Here is a 13,489-nt window from a genome sequence, read left to right as displayed (position 1 = left end):
AGAAGAGAGGGGAGTTTCAGTTTTTCACACGCCGTGGATAAAACTTGAAGCCTCTGAAATTGATATAAATTTCAACAGGGAAATTCCTCTGAGATGGGCTTGGGACTCTGCCACCGCCCTCGGCTGGCACAAGGGTGGAGAATGTGGATGGGGTGATGGGACAGCACAAGAGGGGAGAGGAGGTGGATGGAGGGAGCAGGTAGAGGAGCAATGTTTTTGGCTGGTCTCCCCCTGGCTCACCTGACGCATACTGCTGCCGAGCTCAGTTTCCCCCCGGGTAATCATTTGACACTGATAAAAGGGAGAAGGGGGGACAGTGGAGAGAAAAAGGATGGCAGTGTTTCCACCCTGGGAAAAAGCTCTCCGGAGAGATTAGAGGACAGTCTGGGTAATTCTTCTGAAAAAGAGAAAGGGGGAAAATTAAGAAGAGCAGGAAAGAATAACAGAAGGAGGGTTGCGCATTTTGAGAGGTGTTAGCTGAGAAATCCCCCCCACTTCCTTCACCCAAACACCACATGCACAAATGACTGAAGACATGAGGAGGGGGTGCACATTTTTAAGTGTTTCCACAGTAACTCGTCCACCTTTCTTGCTCTGGCACATACACACCTACGTGCGCACACACATGCAAGATGCTGCAGCACGTGTAAATAGAAGAGTGGCGACTGAATGGTATTTTACTGCTTCTGTATTTATGGCAGGTTATTTTGACCCTGGGTGGTCTCTGTTGAAAGACTTCTAGGGTCATTAATCATCAGTCGGGAATCAGATGTCAGGTGTGTGTGTGTGTGTGTGTGCGCATGAGAAACAGAAGAGGGTTGGTCAGTAACCAAAGAGGGAGCAAGAGTACCTACTGTACTGTATGGTAGAAACAGTAAATGTGCAAGTGTGTGTGAGCGTGTTTGAGGTTAGCCTTGCGTACCAGTGGATATCCTAATCAGCTGAGCTGGTGGTGGGATGAAAGAATGTGAAGATTATTGCCTGGTAATTGTTTCCAGAGTGCAACAGTACTGCTATATCTCAAAGTGAAAAACTTTCATTGCAGTGCAAATGCACATCTACTGTACCACAAGTCAAGGTTATGGGATACGTGCAGGAGCAGAACTCCCAGAGAAGGGAATCCAAAAAAGGAGCACCAATGCTTTGAGTTGAAGCCAAGCTATCAAATTATGAGTTATATTGTGTATATTGTGAGTTTTAGTGAGTTTTAGTGAGTCACAACTTCATTATTCCTTCTCGTCTTTCATTTACCAATCTCAAAGGTGCATACAAACACAAACACATTTTGCAACCGTAATTTCCCCGGCGTCTAATTTAACTGATATCCTGCCAATCTTCTGTTAAGACTAACATGCAAACAGTCAAAACAACACACCCAGAGTTCTGTACTCAACTGATAAGCTCATCACTCCACCATACCAGCTACTAAGTGATTCAAACTCTTATTTTTTTTCTTCCTCTCATTGACAGACTCGTCTCCGCAAGCCGGCCCTGACAGGGCAATGAGAACCCACGATCTTTCACAAACACAGAGAGAGACAGAGAAACGTTTAGGTTTGTTTTGTTATAGTTTTTAAAACCATTTTCCGTTTCAGAACCAGCAGGCAAGAGAGCAATTTCCTACACAGCAGGAGCAACAGAATCCTCAAACCCAAACAATCAGGTTAGAATAAATAAAGTCAACTGCCGGAGTTTAGAGATCTCAGCGGCACATCCAAAAACTCCACCCCAGTGAGATATGAGGGAGAAAGGCACTGGCACTCTGGTCCAAGGATGGGCAAAGTTCATTCATGGGTGTCTCAAGCCTCAAGAGTTATTGCAAAGTTATGACTTATGAATTTTAAACCCTCTAAGTACAGTACAGCTGATTTGCATTCATAAATGCATGTAAGCCCAGAGTGACAAGCTTGGCTCATAATCCTTTTAGGACCTTTAACTCGAGATCACATCTTAATTATCTAAATGATTCTTCACATAGAAAAGTTTTCTCATAATCATGACTTAATTATCGTATCTTGACATAACAGACTGCAATGTTGTGGTGCCAACAGTCACATTTTTAAGTTCATTTCGTACATCATTTAATTAATTTCAAGTGAACCTGTAAAGTTGCACTCTAAAGTTGTATTTTATTTTAGCAGTATGGTTTAATTAGTTTCAAAACCCGTGCACATAAAAAACAGGCGCGTGCATGTGATTTGAGCGTACAGAACAGTATCTGTGAGCAGAAAACCAACGCGAGAGAGCATTTCCGCTCTGCGTGCCCAAATGTGGTCCAGCAAGCACGGGGCTGTGATAAATATGAGTTTGACCCTCCCTACATGCTCGCAACTGCTCAACACATGCTCGCTCGTCAAATTGACTTTTGAGACTTTGCAGGTGGGGATGGAATAGACAGTCCAGTCCTTTGACCAAACTGACATTTGATTGGCTGTTTGGTTTGATCACTGACACAGTTGAAGACAGACAGTTGCCTGAAAGAACAAAAGGAAACATAAATAATGATATTTTATGAGATCTATAATGAGATGATTAAGTCCTTTTCACTAGAAGATGATAGTTAGTTGCCTTTTCTAACAAGATGAGGAGATTATTAAACTGTAATCTGTGAGATAACTGGCCAGACAAACATATGTGACCATGGCCTGCTTCCCCTTTCGAAAAACGAATACAGGGTGGGAAGTGAGGGGATGTTACTGTTTATAGCAGGGTGAGGTGTGCTCAACCTGTCACTTGTTACTCTCTTAGGACAAAAATGAAAATGAAAACAAAAATACAGCTTAAACCAGAAGACAAAACATAGCACTAAACATAGAGTTGGGTTTCAATAGCCGGTTCCGTTTTGGATCTGGATTCAGAAAAACACAAATTTGCAAAACTGTGAGGCCACCAAATCTATTATCAAATCTTTGTGTCTCTCCTCACTCTATTGAATCACAACAGCAATGTACAAAAGGTTGCAGTGTTCTACTTTTTACCCACCGTTGCTATCATCAGTTGAAAAAATAAACAAAACCCAAAATCATTGGTTAATATGCTCTCTTTAAGCCAGTGTCTGTACTTGGTTAAAGATTGTTACCAATTGTTAGCAAAAGAAAACCAGCTCACTAGCAACACTCTACAATTCCAAGTGGACAGTGCATTTTTTCAGACAGAGTCGTGACTCTTCTGGAGTGAAATGATGTAGCTGATTGTGTCATTCTGACTCGTCAGTATCTCCCCGTTAAATGTCTATGTATAAATTCTATGTATAATTAAAGCTTATTAACTTAATAGTTATGTCATGAGTAAGTGGCTCGTAAAAAATACCCCAGATAGCAAAATTGCTGTGGCCCAGATCCGACCCACAACCAACACTTTCGGCACTTTGATTCGGCCCACATACTGCGTGGAATGAGGGCACTTGGGCGGTCTGCTCATGTTTCCCAGATCTGGGCCACAAGCAAGCTGTATGTCAACCAAGAACAAACCAGATAAAACAGAACTGGCCCACATCCAGAACACACATACTTGAGAGCACCACATCTTTACCAAAAAAGGTCCCCATTTGATTTGGTATATCTGGGCCATATTTGCTATTTTACATGTTTCAGGCTCACATCCATTTTGTCCGGGCCAGAAGAAGGCCAGCAGTGCTGCATCATTGCCTGAAGTGGCCCACTTCCATATGCTATCTGTGACAGTTTGCAAAATGCATATAATATCTATTATGTATCCAATACATATTTATTTGACATTTCATATCTTATGTCCCTCACATTTTTGTCAGGTTATAGTTACATATGGGTAACATTATTAGGTTACAACTACAAAATTGTAGTTTTTCTGCCTCTTCAGCCAACAAAAGTACAGATCACAAGTGAATCTATAAGTTTTAGTTATTTACAACTTAATCTAAAAATGTTAAAAAGGTAAATATGAATTGATTCCATAAGGGATTCGAAAGGAATTTGGTAAGCAAATTCAATGCTGGATTTGATAAAATGCAAAATTTACTGCAAACTCCCAAGTTGCATCCCACTCCCACTGAGACAACGAGCCTCCCACTCTCCATGGCACTACAACAATCTGGGTTGTGACCTCTTGAGTGGTGGCAATACTTTCCCTGACCTTTACTCTCGGTGTTCACAGTAAGTAGCTTCTGTGTTCCCACTACAAATGCCTTAAGAGGTCACTGTGGTCCTCGCAAAACTGCTGTTGTAAGTTTAGTCCTATTATAACAAACTTATTTACTCACTTGACCACTTGCTGACCCCAGAGAACCTTCTAGTATTGTTTGTTTTGGTGTTACAGCCACTTTAAAGCCAAATATCCCCACTGAGCTTTTCTGTGCGAAGCTGTCAGTAACGTTGTCTGTAAAAGGGCACATGCACGCACACACATGCATCCTGCTGAACGCGCATATGTTCACACTCAGTATATTGGTGCCCTGTCCCACCTGGCTTCCTGTCTAACTATGTGAATGTGTCCTGACCTTGATGCTCACAGGAACCTCCTCCCTAAACAGCTGTTTCCACGTGTCCCACCAATCACTGTCCTCCAAACACAAGGAAACGGAGAAATTGTGCTGTAGTCACCGTCTCTGAACTCCACTCACACACAATATGTGGGTATCACATAATGAATTTCAAATTCTGAATGGGTAAAAGGTCCCGATAAATGCATCTGGGAAAACGGTTTGAATAACACAAAATTGGCTCTCAGTGAGACATTTAGGATTATTAACTGTCGGAAGGGATCATTTTCCCCCTTTGATCATTCTGGGAGTATAAATAGGGAACAATATGACCTTGTTCAGCGTGGGGGAATTAGCCATAAAGCGCTGGTGACTGAGGGACTGTTTGATCCATAACACACCCTTTGGGGAAACACTGTTTTTTCATACAAAATTCATTAAGTTGACTTATTCCTGTGAAACGGAGAAGACAGGGTGGTGCAAGGATGGAAATACGCGTGTGTATATTACACAAAACAAGCTGTCAAAATGGAATATAAATAATGAGGCTGTCAACATGTGTGCCAGGCCTTCACCAACAAACCACAGTTTATGTCAGGGGAGCGGGGCTTAACAAAAACTCTCACACACACCTACGGGTGAAAGTGGCAACTTAGTTTTCAAGGCAGAGTGTTTCTGCTTCTCCACCCTCCTTGTGTTTTTCTGCTGTTTTCCCAGTTTCTTCTCGAAAGCCTGCAGATGTGTAGCTATGAGAAAGAAAACAGGCAGCAGTCCTCCGGCTTTGGTTAGCATGGGGAGACATGCCAGAAAAACAAAGACCTCTGAACTGTACAAACACCACAGCAGAAAAACTTCAGCAAGGACCACCCATGGAGGTGGCAAGTGAGCAACCACGACCAAAACCAGCTTCTTGGATCAGGGTGCTACTAGATAAAGAGCATGACATGCATGGATGGATAAAGAGTCAGAGACAGATGTGCCGCATAAACGGCAATACGAGAAATGAGGAGGACAGAAAAAGGAGTAAATGGGGATGTGGCCATGTCTTAATGCAGCCCAGTATCCTCGGGAATTACATTCACACTAGACGATTCCGCACCTCACAATCGTCCAATTGCAATGCTCAGTGCCAGTAGAAGATAGAGCTGTGCCCTTTATGTAGTAGTGAGGTGTGTAGTGAGGCTGTGCAGGCCAGGGTGTTGGATGCACATGCAGTGCAACTTTCATGCTGGAGAGAATCATGCAGCATCCTGTTAAATACCTGCAATTATCATTTGCATTTATTAACTGTAACCACAATCTTTCCCCAACCTTAACCAAGTGCATGTGTTGCCTAACAATAACAATAGTATACGTGCCGTAACCTTACCTCAACTGCCATGCACAGATATTGTAGAAAGAAAGAATCGTAGCATTTAACGCTAAAAAACTTTAAATAGAATCATCTTGTCTTGTGATATTGTTGTATATTGAAGCTGAGACCCAAAAGAGGTATTTATCCACTGCAATCATTTGCAATAACATGCCTCCAAATCCTCCTCATCCACAGAACCCTGCAACTCTCCAACACTTCACCAATTACCACTTTCCTTAATTACATTTGCCTGCTGCAGGCCTGGGGCTGCAGCCTGTCTTTCTGTACATCTGTGTTGGTCTGTTTGCACACCCATGGGTGTTTATATGCACGAGATGTAGGCTCGGACATGTGCAGGACATCTACATTTTCTCTCATAGATTTCCTGCTTTGACTAGCTTGCTAGCGGCAGGCGTGTCTTTTCTTTCCTGAGACAGACGAATAAACATTATTGTTGGACCAAAGGCCAGTAGCTTGTATAGGACAAGGTCATGACTTGTATCAGTTGTGCATGTGTGTCAGTGTGTGTGCTCAGGAAAGACACAAAAAGGTTGGGCTGTCTAAATACATGAAATAACAGAAAAGAGAAGATAAGCAAGAGGGAATACAAGAGACGTTAGAAAATTAGGCATTACATACATTATCAACAGGGCGTGTGAAGTTGAGTCTGAGGTTGTGAATTTGTTTTTTATGGCACATTGTTTGCTAATTTAAGTTGGCAAATAAATGTTCTTTACAACACTTTCAGTCAGACAGGCTTTTTCCTGCTGTTAGCTGCAGGCTTTCCTTTCCTTTCACAGCATATAGCCAGTCCCAACAAAAACACTGTTATCATTTTGTAACACGTGGCCAAAATCGCCAGTAATCCAGTCGAGTAAAAATTCCAGGACAAACAAACAAATCACATTTTGTGTCGAACATTGTTCTACTTTTGGGCTGTAAAATTCAAATACCTTGTAGTGAGATGGATGGGTGTGTTCTCTGCAGGCCAATTTCTCGTGGGAAGAATGTGAATTGCAGATCTAGGACGTTTTGAAAAAAACATATTAATGATCTGTTAGTGTTGCAATTACAGTTCAATTGCATAAAATTGTCACAAATGCAGTTTGGTGGAATTCATTTAAACACAGACAGCACGCTGGGATTTTATGATGCCATTTCATGTCTGAGTATATTTTAGTGTCTGCACTAGATGTCGGTGTGACAGAAGGCCGTAATAATAAAAAATCTAACAAAAATGCTGCACATTAACTCTATGACCTTTGGATTTGATTTATATAGATGCGACAGTAAATCATGCCTCATCCAATGGGACTTTAACACATACATTTATAGTATATCCGATGATCTCATCTATAAAAAGCCAACAAATTTTATACCAATATGCTTTCTTTTCTTGCTTGGGGCTAATCTTCCCCCTCTTTTTGCCTTATAAAGCTGAATGCTATCCTGGAAAAGATATTAGCCTGTGTTTTGTATGAAACCTAAAGCCACATCACTAACTTTATTCGAATCCCCACCACCACTTAATATAATGTAACTCTACATTCCATGTTAATTTATGTCCATAGCAGCTGGAGTGGATGGAAGTGGATGGAATCTGGGCACCAAGTGGACTAAACACTGTATATATAGAGAAGAACTTGTGTCCATACAGTTATAAAGTGAGTTACTGTAGATCTCTCCACTCGTTACTGACCCTCTGTTCATCATGTATCTCCTTCTATTCTCTTGTTCTCCCTCTCCAACCTCTTGCCCTTCATCCTCCGCATATTTCTCCCTTGCTGTGTGTTTTAAGGCTGAGCCCTCAACCCAACCAGTGGGCTGTGGTTCCCTCCTAAACCATTCACATGGAACTGGTTAGAAAGACATTCCTTCCATGGAGGGAATGTCTGGCACCAAGCGCCTGTAATACAGAAATCATAAACGGGAGGTCCAGCCTAATCACATCCCGTGGCACTCTCACCCTCTCTGAGCTCCCTCTTCCTCCTTCCTCTTCCTCTCATCCTCTCTGAGGAGTTATTAAGAAGGGGATGGGGAGACCGAGAGCATTAGCTGATCCTATCTTTTCCTTTCCTGTGTAATATAAGGGTGTAAATCACTTGTGGAAATCGAGCGGATCAGATTCTGGTGGTTGGCAAATATTCTTGCTTATCTGATCCTCTGATTCCTATTCCAGAGAAAAAGTGCTTCTATTTCCATAAATAAATAAATACATAAAATGTTATGGATTGGGTGCATAGAAAGTCTGTTGTTTTGTTTTGCAGTTGCTATAACACACTCCCAAAGTTTCTCTGAGCAACAGGGATGTAATGCCATGTTCAACAGGCTATGGTTAAAGTTTGATTAATCAAAGTTGGCTGACAGTCTGCAATGCATTACATATGGGAGAGAAATCTGTCTCTGTACTTTCAACACACTGAAAAGAAAAATCCACAAGTCCATAAAATAAAAACACATCATCCCTTAAAACAAGTGCACATGTGATATTTCTAACACTAGTTTAGTGTTGAAAATATCATTTCGGCCTGAATGTTTGTTTGAATGTTTTAATGATCTTTTGGTTTTGAAATAACAGCCTCAGTTAAATCTCAATTAAATATGACTGACAGGGATTATTGCTAAACCAAGTACACAGAGTAGTAAATCAGGTGAAAGGCATAATATGTGCCAACAGATTGGTAAACTTTAAAGCCACATTAATCAATATTTTCATATCAACAATGGATCAAATGAATAAGTGTAATATGAGAGGGACCACTCAGTGATGAACTCACACAGAATTATCACCTGACTGTGCAATTTTTTGCATCTTTCAGCTTGTTGTTTTGGATTGGCAGGCTGTAACTTTATTGTTTTGTTTGGTTCACTCTTACTCATGGAGTAGCTTTCAGCTGTTTGCAGTGAAAAAGTTCTGATAAACCTACTGTACCAACACCAATCACAGACAAAGTTAGTGACTAGCAGGTGAACACATCAAAATACTCAGCTGCTTATGATGTTTCAGATATTGCCAAATATTTCCACTAAGGAGTTGGGGAAAACAACCTACAGCTAAATAAAGAATATAGGATTTACATTTGTGGGATGGCCAAAAATACAACTCATGATTATTGATAATGTTGCTCCCAGTCTGCTGGATGTGTAAATAGGCTATTTACACATTCAGTTTGCTAAGACATTTGCCATTAAGGTATTATAAGGTGATAATGTGTCACCATTGTGTTTATGTCTTGCTCTGCTGCCACCAAGTGGCCAAAAATTAATTAATACTGCTTTTAGGTTAACCGGAAACAAGTAGCCCTCAGTCAAGATTGGAGACTCAATGGACTGCTAAGACATGCAGTAGTGCCAAGTTAGCAATAGCACTAGTGAACTAGTTTATGCTTTCCACTGTTAACTTATAACATCAGTTGGCAGTACAAGCTGTTATTACACCATTGTCATGCAGGGATTTGACCCAAAATTATTTTATGAGTTTTCTTTGGGAGATTATCTGAAGATTATGTATGTTGTCTTTTTACCAAAGCAGCATAATGTTTGATTTGACTTCTCCAGCAAAGTATGGTATCCAATTGTGGTTACTGTTAAACCATTTATAGTTTAATTATCGTATCTTTCAAAAACAAAAATGAGACAATCCTAGTGATAATATGCACAGTATGTGCTGTTAGCATTTTGCCAAGGTGCCATTTTTGATACTACCACTGGGAGTCACCAAAGTCAGACATTTTTTTAATGTACAACAAGTCACAGTATAGGAAAAAAGTGTGAGATAATTGTGCAAGAATTTTTCTTTTGATGAGTTGCAACTCAGTTAAGTCTCCTTAACAAGGGGACACACAGACAGGCAGAAGTATCAACTATGGCTGTGGATACTAAATTTCACAGCTATATTACAAATCAATCACCTCCAATAAACAGAAATTTGGTCCATGCCCTGCTCTCCTCTACACACTGTGCCTTTATCTTCCCTTGGAACTGTGTATTCTCCCTAATAAGCTCCAACAAGTCTTCCTCAGTCTTCCTGCTCACTTTGGAGGCCATACAGATGTCCTGCCTCTGTTTCCTCCTCCTGTTTCTCCACTGCTGCACTTGGCCCCGATTTGTCCTCTTGGATAAAAGCAATGAGAAACGGGGCAGCTGAGGATTGCCTCTGTCCCAGTGCCTCATCCATGAGGACAAACCAGCGCCAAGTAGAAGCAGTGGGTTTTCCACTTCACGTTCCCTCTCCTGACCCTTGGTAGCTGACATCCTAAAACAGAGAAAAATCTTAACCATAACATGAAACACTTTTTAAAAAAGTGTCCAAACCATTTTAGCTGATAGCTGTTGATTGTGCTGTCTGAAATGACAACTCTCGCTGGAGGATTTTGTCAGCTTTAGGGTCTATAATTAACACTGGTGCTTAAACTGTCCACATGATATTCTTGGTTGTTATTTGGTAAATGTGATCTGTTGCCAGTGTGTGTAATATTTAAATATTTTCCTATTGAAACATATAGACCTACCATTCTGTACCATTTTGGTAAGCAAAGGTCTCTATTTTGTGCCACTGAAAAGCTGGCAGTAGTACATTTGGAGTCAAATGCCATTTTTCATTAGCCCATTGACCTTCTCATTTAATTTCCAGTAATACCAGTATTTCTCAAACTGTGATCTGGGCTCAGGGTGGTTCTAAAATTAACTAAAACATTAGAAATGATTAACTTTTCATGTCGAGGTGATTTCATGTGCACATGGGCACATGTTCATCCATACTGTCACCCAGAACACACAAACACACAATGCTGTCACCACATGTAAGAAAGTGTTATATAGCAGGGAACTGATGATTGCTCTAATTTCAAAATGTTCGCCTTTTCTGTCTCACCCTCTCTCCTCCTGTCTCTCTAATGCTTGGTCTTTCTTTGTGTTTTGCTCATAAACTGAAAGTGGCACCTCTACATCTCTCCTGGTTTGGGTTTCTAAAGGAAACACTCCATCAGTGGACCTCTGAAAAACTGGCTGAGGGAAACAATGGTGCCCTTGAATTTCTCCTGCTCATTTTGCATGTAATGATATCTAGATTAAACACAATATTATTGTTGGCCCATGCAAGCCAATCATGATTTTCTCTCACCCATGCATCAAGAGTATGGTGCACGTGGAAATAGTCCTTATTTCAAAACACCAGTCTTACTTACAGCTTCCTGATGGTAGTTTTGGGGAGAGGGGTAAAAAAAAGAGGGAGAGGGTAATTACAGTGTAGGGAGGAAAGGAATACTGAAGCAGCAAGGGAACAAAAAAGCATGTGCAAAATCAACAGTTGCACTGGGCAACAGTTATGTTGGCTCACCCTGGCATCTATGTTCATTTTTAAAGCTTCAGCATCAACAGTTTGTGATTGAATTTGTTCCATTCCTGTCAGACATGATGAGGTGATGATGAGCATCCAAGTTCAGAAATGTTCAGTAAGTAAACAAACAAATCTTTATGGGATGAGACTGGTGTTATTCTATATTTTGTTAGTGTCAATAAATCCCATTAAAAGACCAAAACCAACAATGAGTTAGTGCAGTTTATAATACTTTCATACTGCCATCCTGTTTGAGGCACTCAGCACAAAGCTCGTTGGTCTTCTACTGAAGAAGTAAGAGGTCATAAATATATTTTATTTTTCAAAAAGGCTAAACAATTTCCTAAAACAGCTGGGCACTGTAGTTTTAAGCACACCTTACTCAAACAGGATTAAACAGTGCATTTATTGGGGACTATTTTCAGCCGTGGATTAATACACATTTGCATTAGTGAGTTATTTCCAGCAACAGGACATTGTATGACTCAAAATAAACTAAAGTATCGGTGTTAATTATAATGAAGGAATATTACTGTGCAACGGTGTGGCTCACTGATGTGTTTCAATTGTTTTTGGACAACAGTGGAGCTCATATGGCACAGAGGAATAAGTAATATCAGGCTTTGTGTTTCTACACAAGCAACAGTAGGATCAATTCATTGTTGGTTTTGCTCTTTTCACAGTATTTGTTGAAAATAAGGAAATATAAAATATCACCAGCCTTATTCTTTAAAACCTAATCCTCAAGCTGGACTGAATAAACTGAATCATCAGTAGCTTTTGGCTTCCAAGCTTCCCTCACTGGTGATTTAAATCACCATTGTCAGTTCAGCCATGTTACTGCCTGTTTGAAAGACTTTGAAATCCACATAATCATGATGGGATAACTGTTGCAGATACAAGGTTGCTGAGGTTTTAACCTTATAAACAATGCTTATATAGGCCTAGCTTTGTACTGACCTGGGAAAAAAGTTTGAACCTACAACAGCCTGACCTTGTTTAGAATCTGAAAGACTGAAATGAACAATCATAAGTGATGCCATATCATCACAGTGTTTTGGAATGGTGATGGGATGGCTTAGTGGTGTGTGTACCAATGGGCATTTGAGTGGTAATGCATCCTTTAGCTTAAAAAAGACTAAACTACTTAGTTATTGACAACAAATCTTTCTCTCCTGAATTGGAGTTGAACAAAATGATTAGAATTAGCAAAGGGATTCATAATTTCCACCTCTATCTTAGCTGAGATGTTGTCAGTCTGGGAAGGTCTACTACAACAGTAGTGCCCAAACACATCAGGATCACCTGCTTTACCATAAGAAGACTCATGATGCACAACAGCCTCATCTACAAACAAGATCATCCCAATACAATCTGAACTTTCACTCCCATTGCTTCATAGTAAATGTGTCCTCTCTACCACCACCAAGCTACCAACATTCTTCCCTTAATTTCTCTCCTCTCATCTATCTCTTCACCTGGGTCCCCTGAATAGCAGGAGCACACAGGAACGTAGGGTAATCTGTCTGGGCCAATGTGCTGGGCTATGCATGGGCTCATGTTGAGGCCAGCCTAATCACCTTTCGGATCAGCATGGAGAACAGAGGAGGCTGTACCTTTTATCCCAAACCAAAGTCAACAAGGCAGGATTCCTGGGAAGCATTGCAGACATTCTTGAAAGCAAAAAGGAGGGGTAAAAAAAGAGCCATTGAACCCCTTCTCCCAAATATAAGAGGAGTCGAAAGTGAAGACAAGAGGGCACATGCTTGGGTGTGTGTTCTTGTGGAATAAGACAAGGTGCTCCAAATAGGCTTTCAACTTACTTTCTTATTATGCGTAAATTAACTCCATAAGCTGCTTCCCATCCTGTGCCAGGCCAAAAGTTTGGCTAGTGACCTGAGGTAATTAATAACTCCCTTACCTAGGTGCTGTTTGCACAGATGGACTTCCTCCTTCAGAATTGGCCACCCTTTTTGCCGGTGCTATTTCCTCCCTCCCGCCTGAGCTATCACATGCTGTGTAAACACTGACATTCGCTGAACATGCCAAGCACAGCAGCACTCCTGTGTGAGTTTGAATGTACGAGTCAGTTTGCCCCAAAGCTGCCCATGTAGAATCTGTGCCCATATATTTTCTGTCTGTCTGTATGTCTGCAGGTCCACCACTTTGGTCTACACTGAAATATCTCAACAACTATTTGATGGATTGCCATGGAAATTTTGTACAGACATTCATGGTCCCCAAAGGATGAATCTAACAGACTTGTGATTCCCTGACTTTTCCTCAAGCACCACCATGAGGTTTTGTGTGAAAGGTCTCAACAACTATTTGATGGATTGCC

The 13,489-nt window shown here is 40.9% G+C and overlaps 1 protein-coding gene across 1 annotated transcript in view; it reads right to left on the bottom strand.

Annotated features, from left to right (window-relative positions):
* The window catches only part of col8a2 (collagen, type VIII, alpha 2), a 111,462-nt gene that overhangs the window by 55,453 nt on the left and 42,520 nt on the right, over positions 1-13,489 (bottom strand). The window contains exon 2 of the mRNA XM_067611333.1: positions 6,764-6,832. The gene's annotated coding sequence lies outside the window, so the exon portion shown is untranslated. The remainder of the gene's footprint in view (positions 1-6,763; positions 6,833-13,489) is intronic.

This window comes from Thunnus thynnus, chromosome 15 (genome assembly GCF_963924715.1).
Source record: "Thunnus thynnus chromosome 15, fThuThy2.1, whole genome shotgun sequence".
NCBI lineage: Eukaryota > Metazoa > Chordata > Actinopteri > Scombriformes > Scombridae > Thunnus > Thunnus thynnus.
This window is presented reverse-complemented; position numbering and strand designations above follow the sequence as displayed.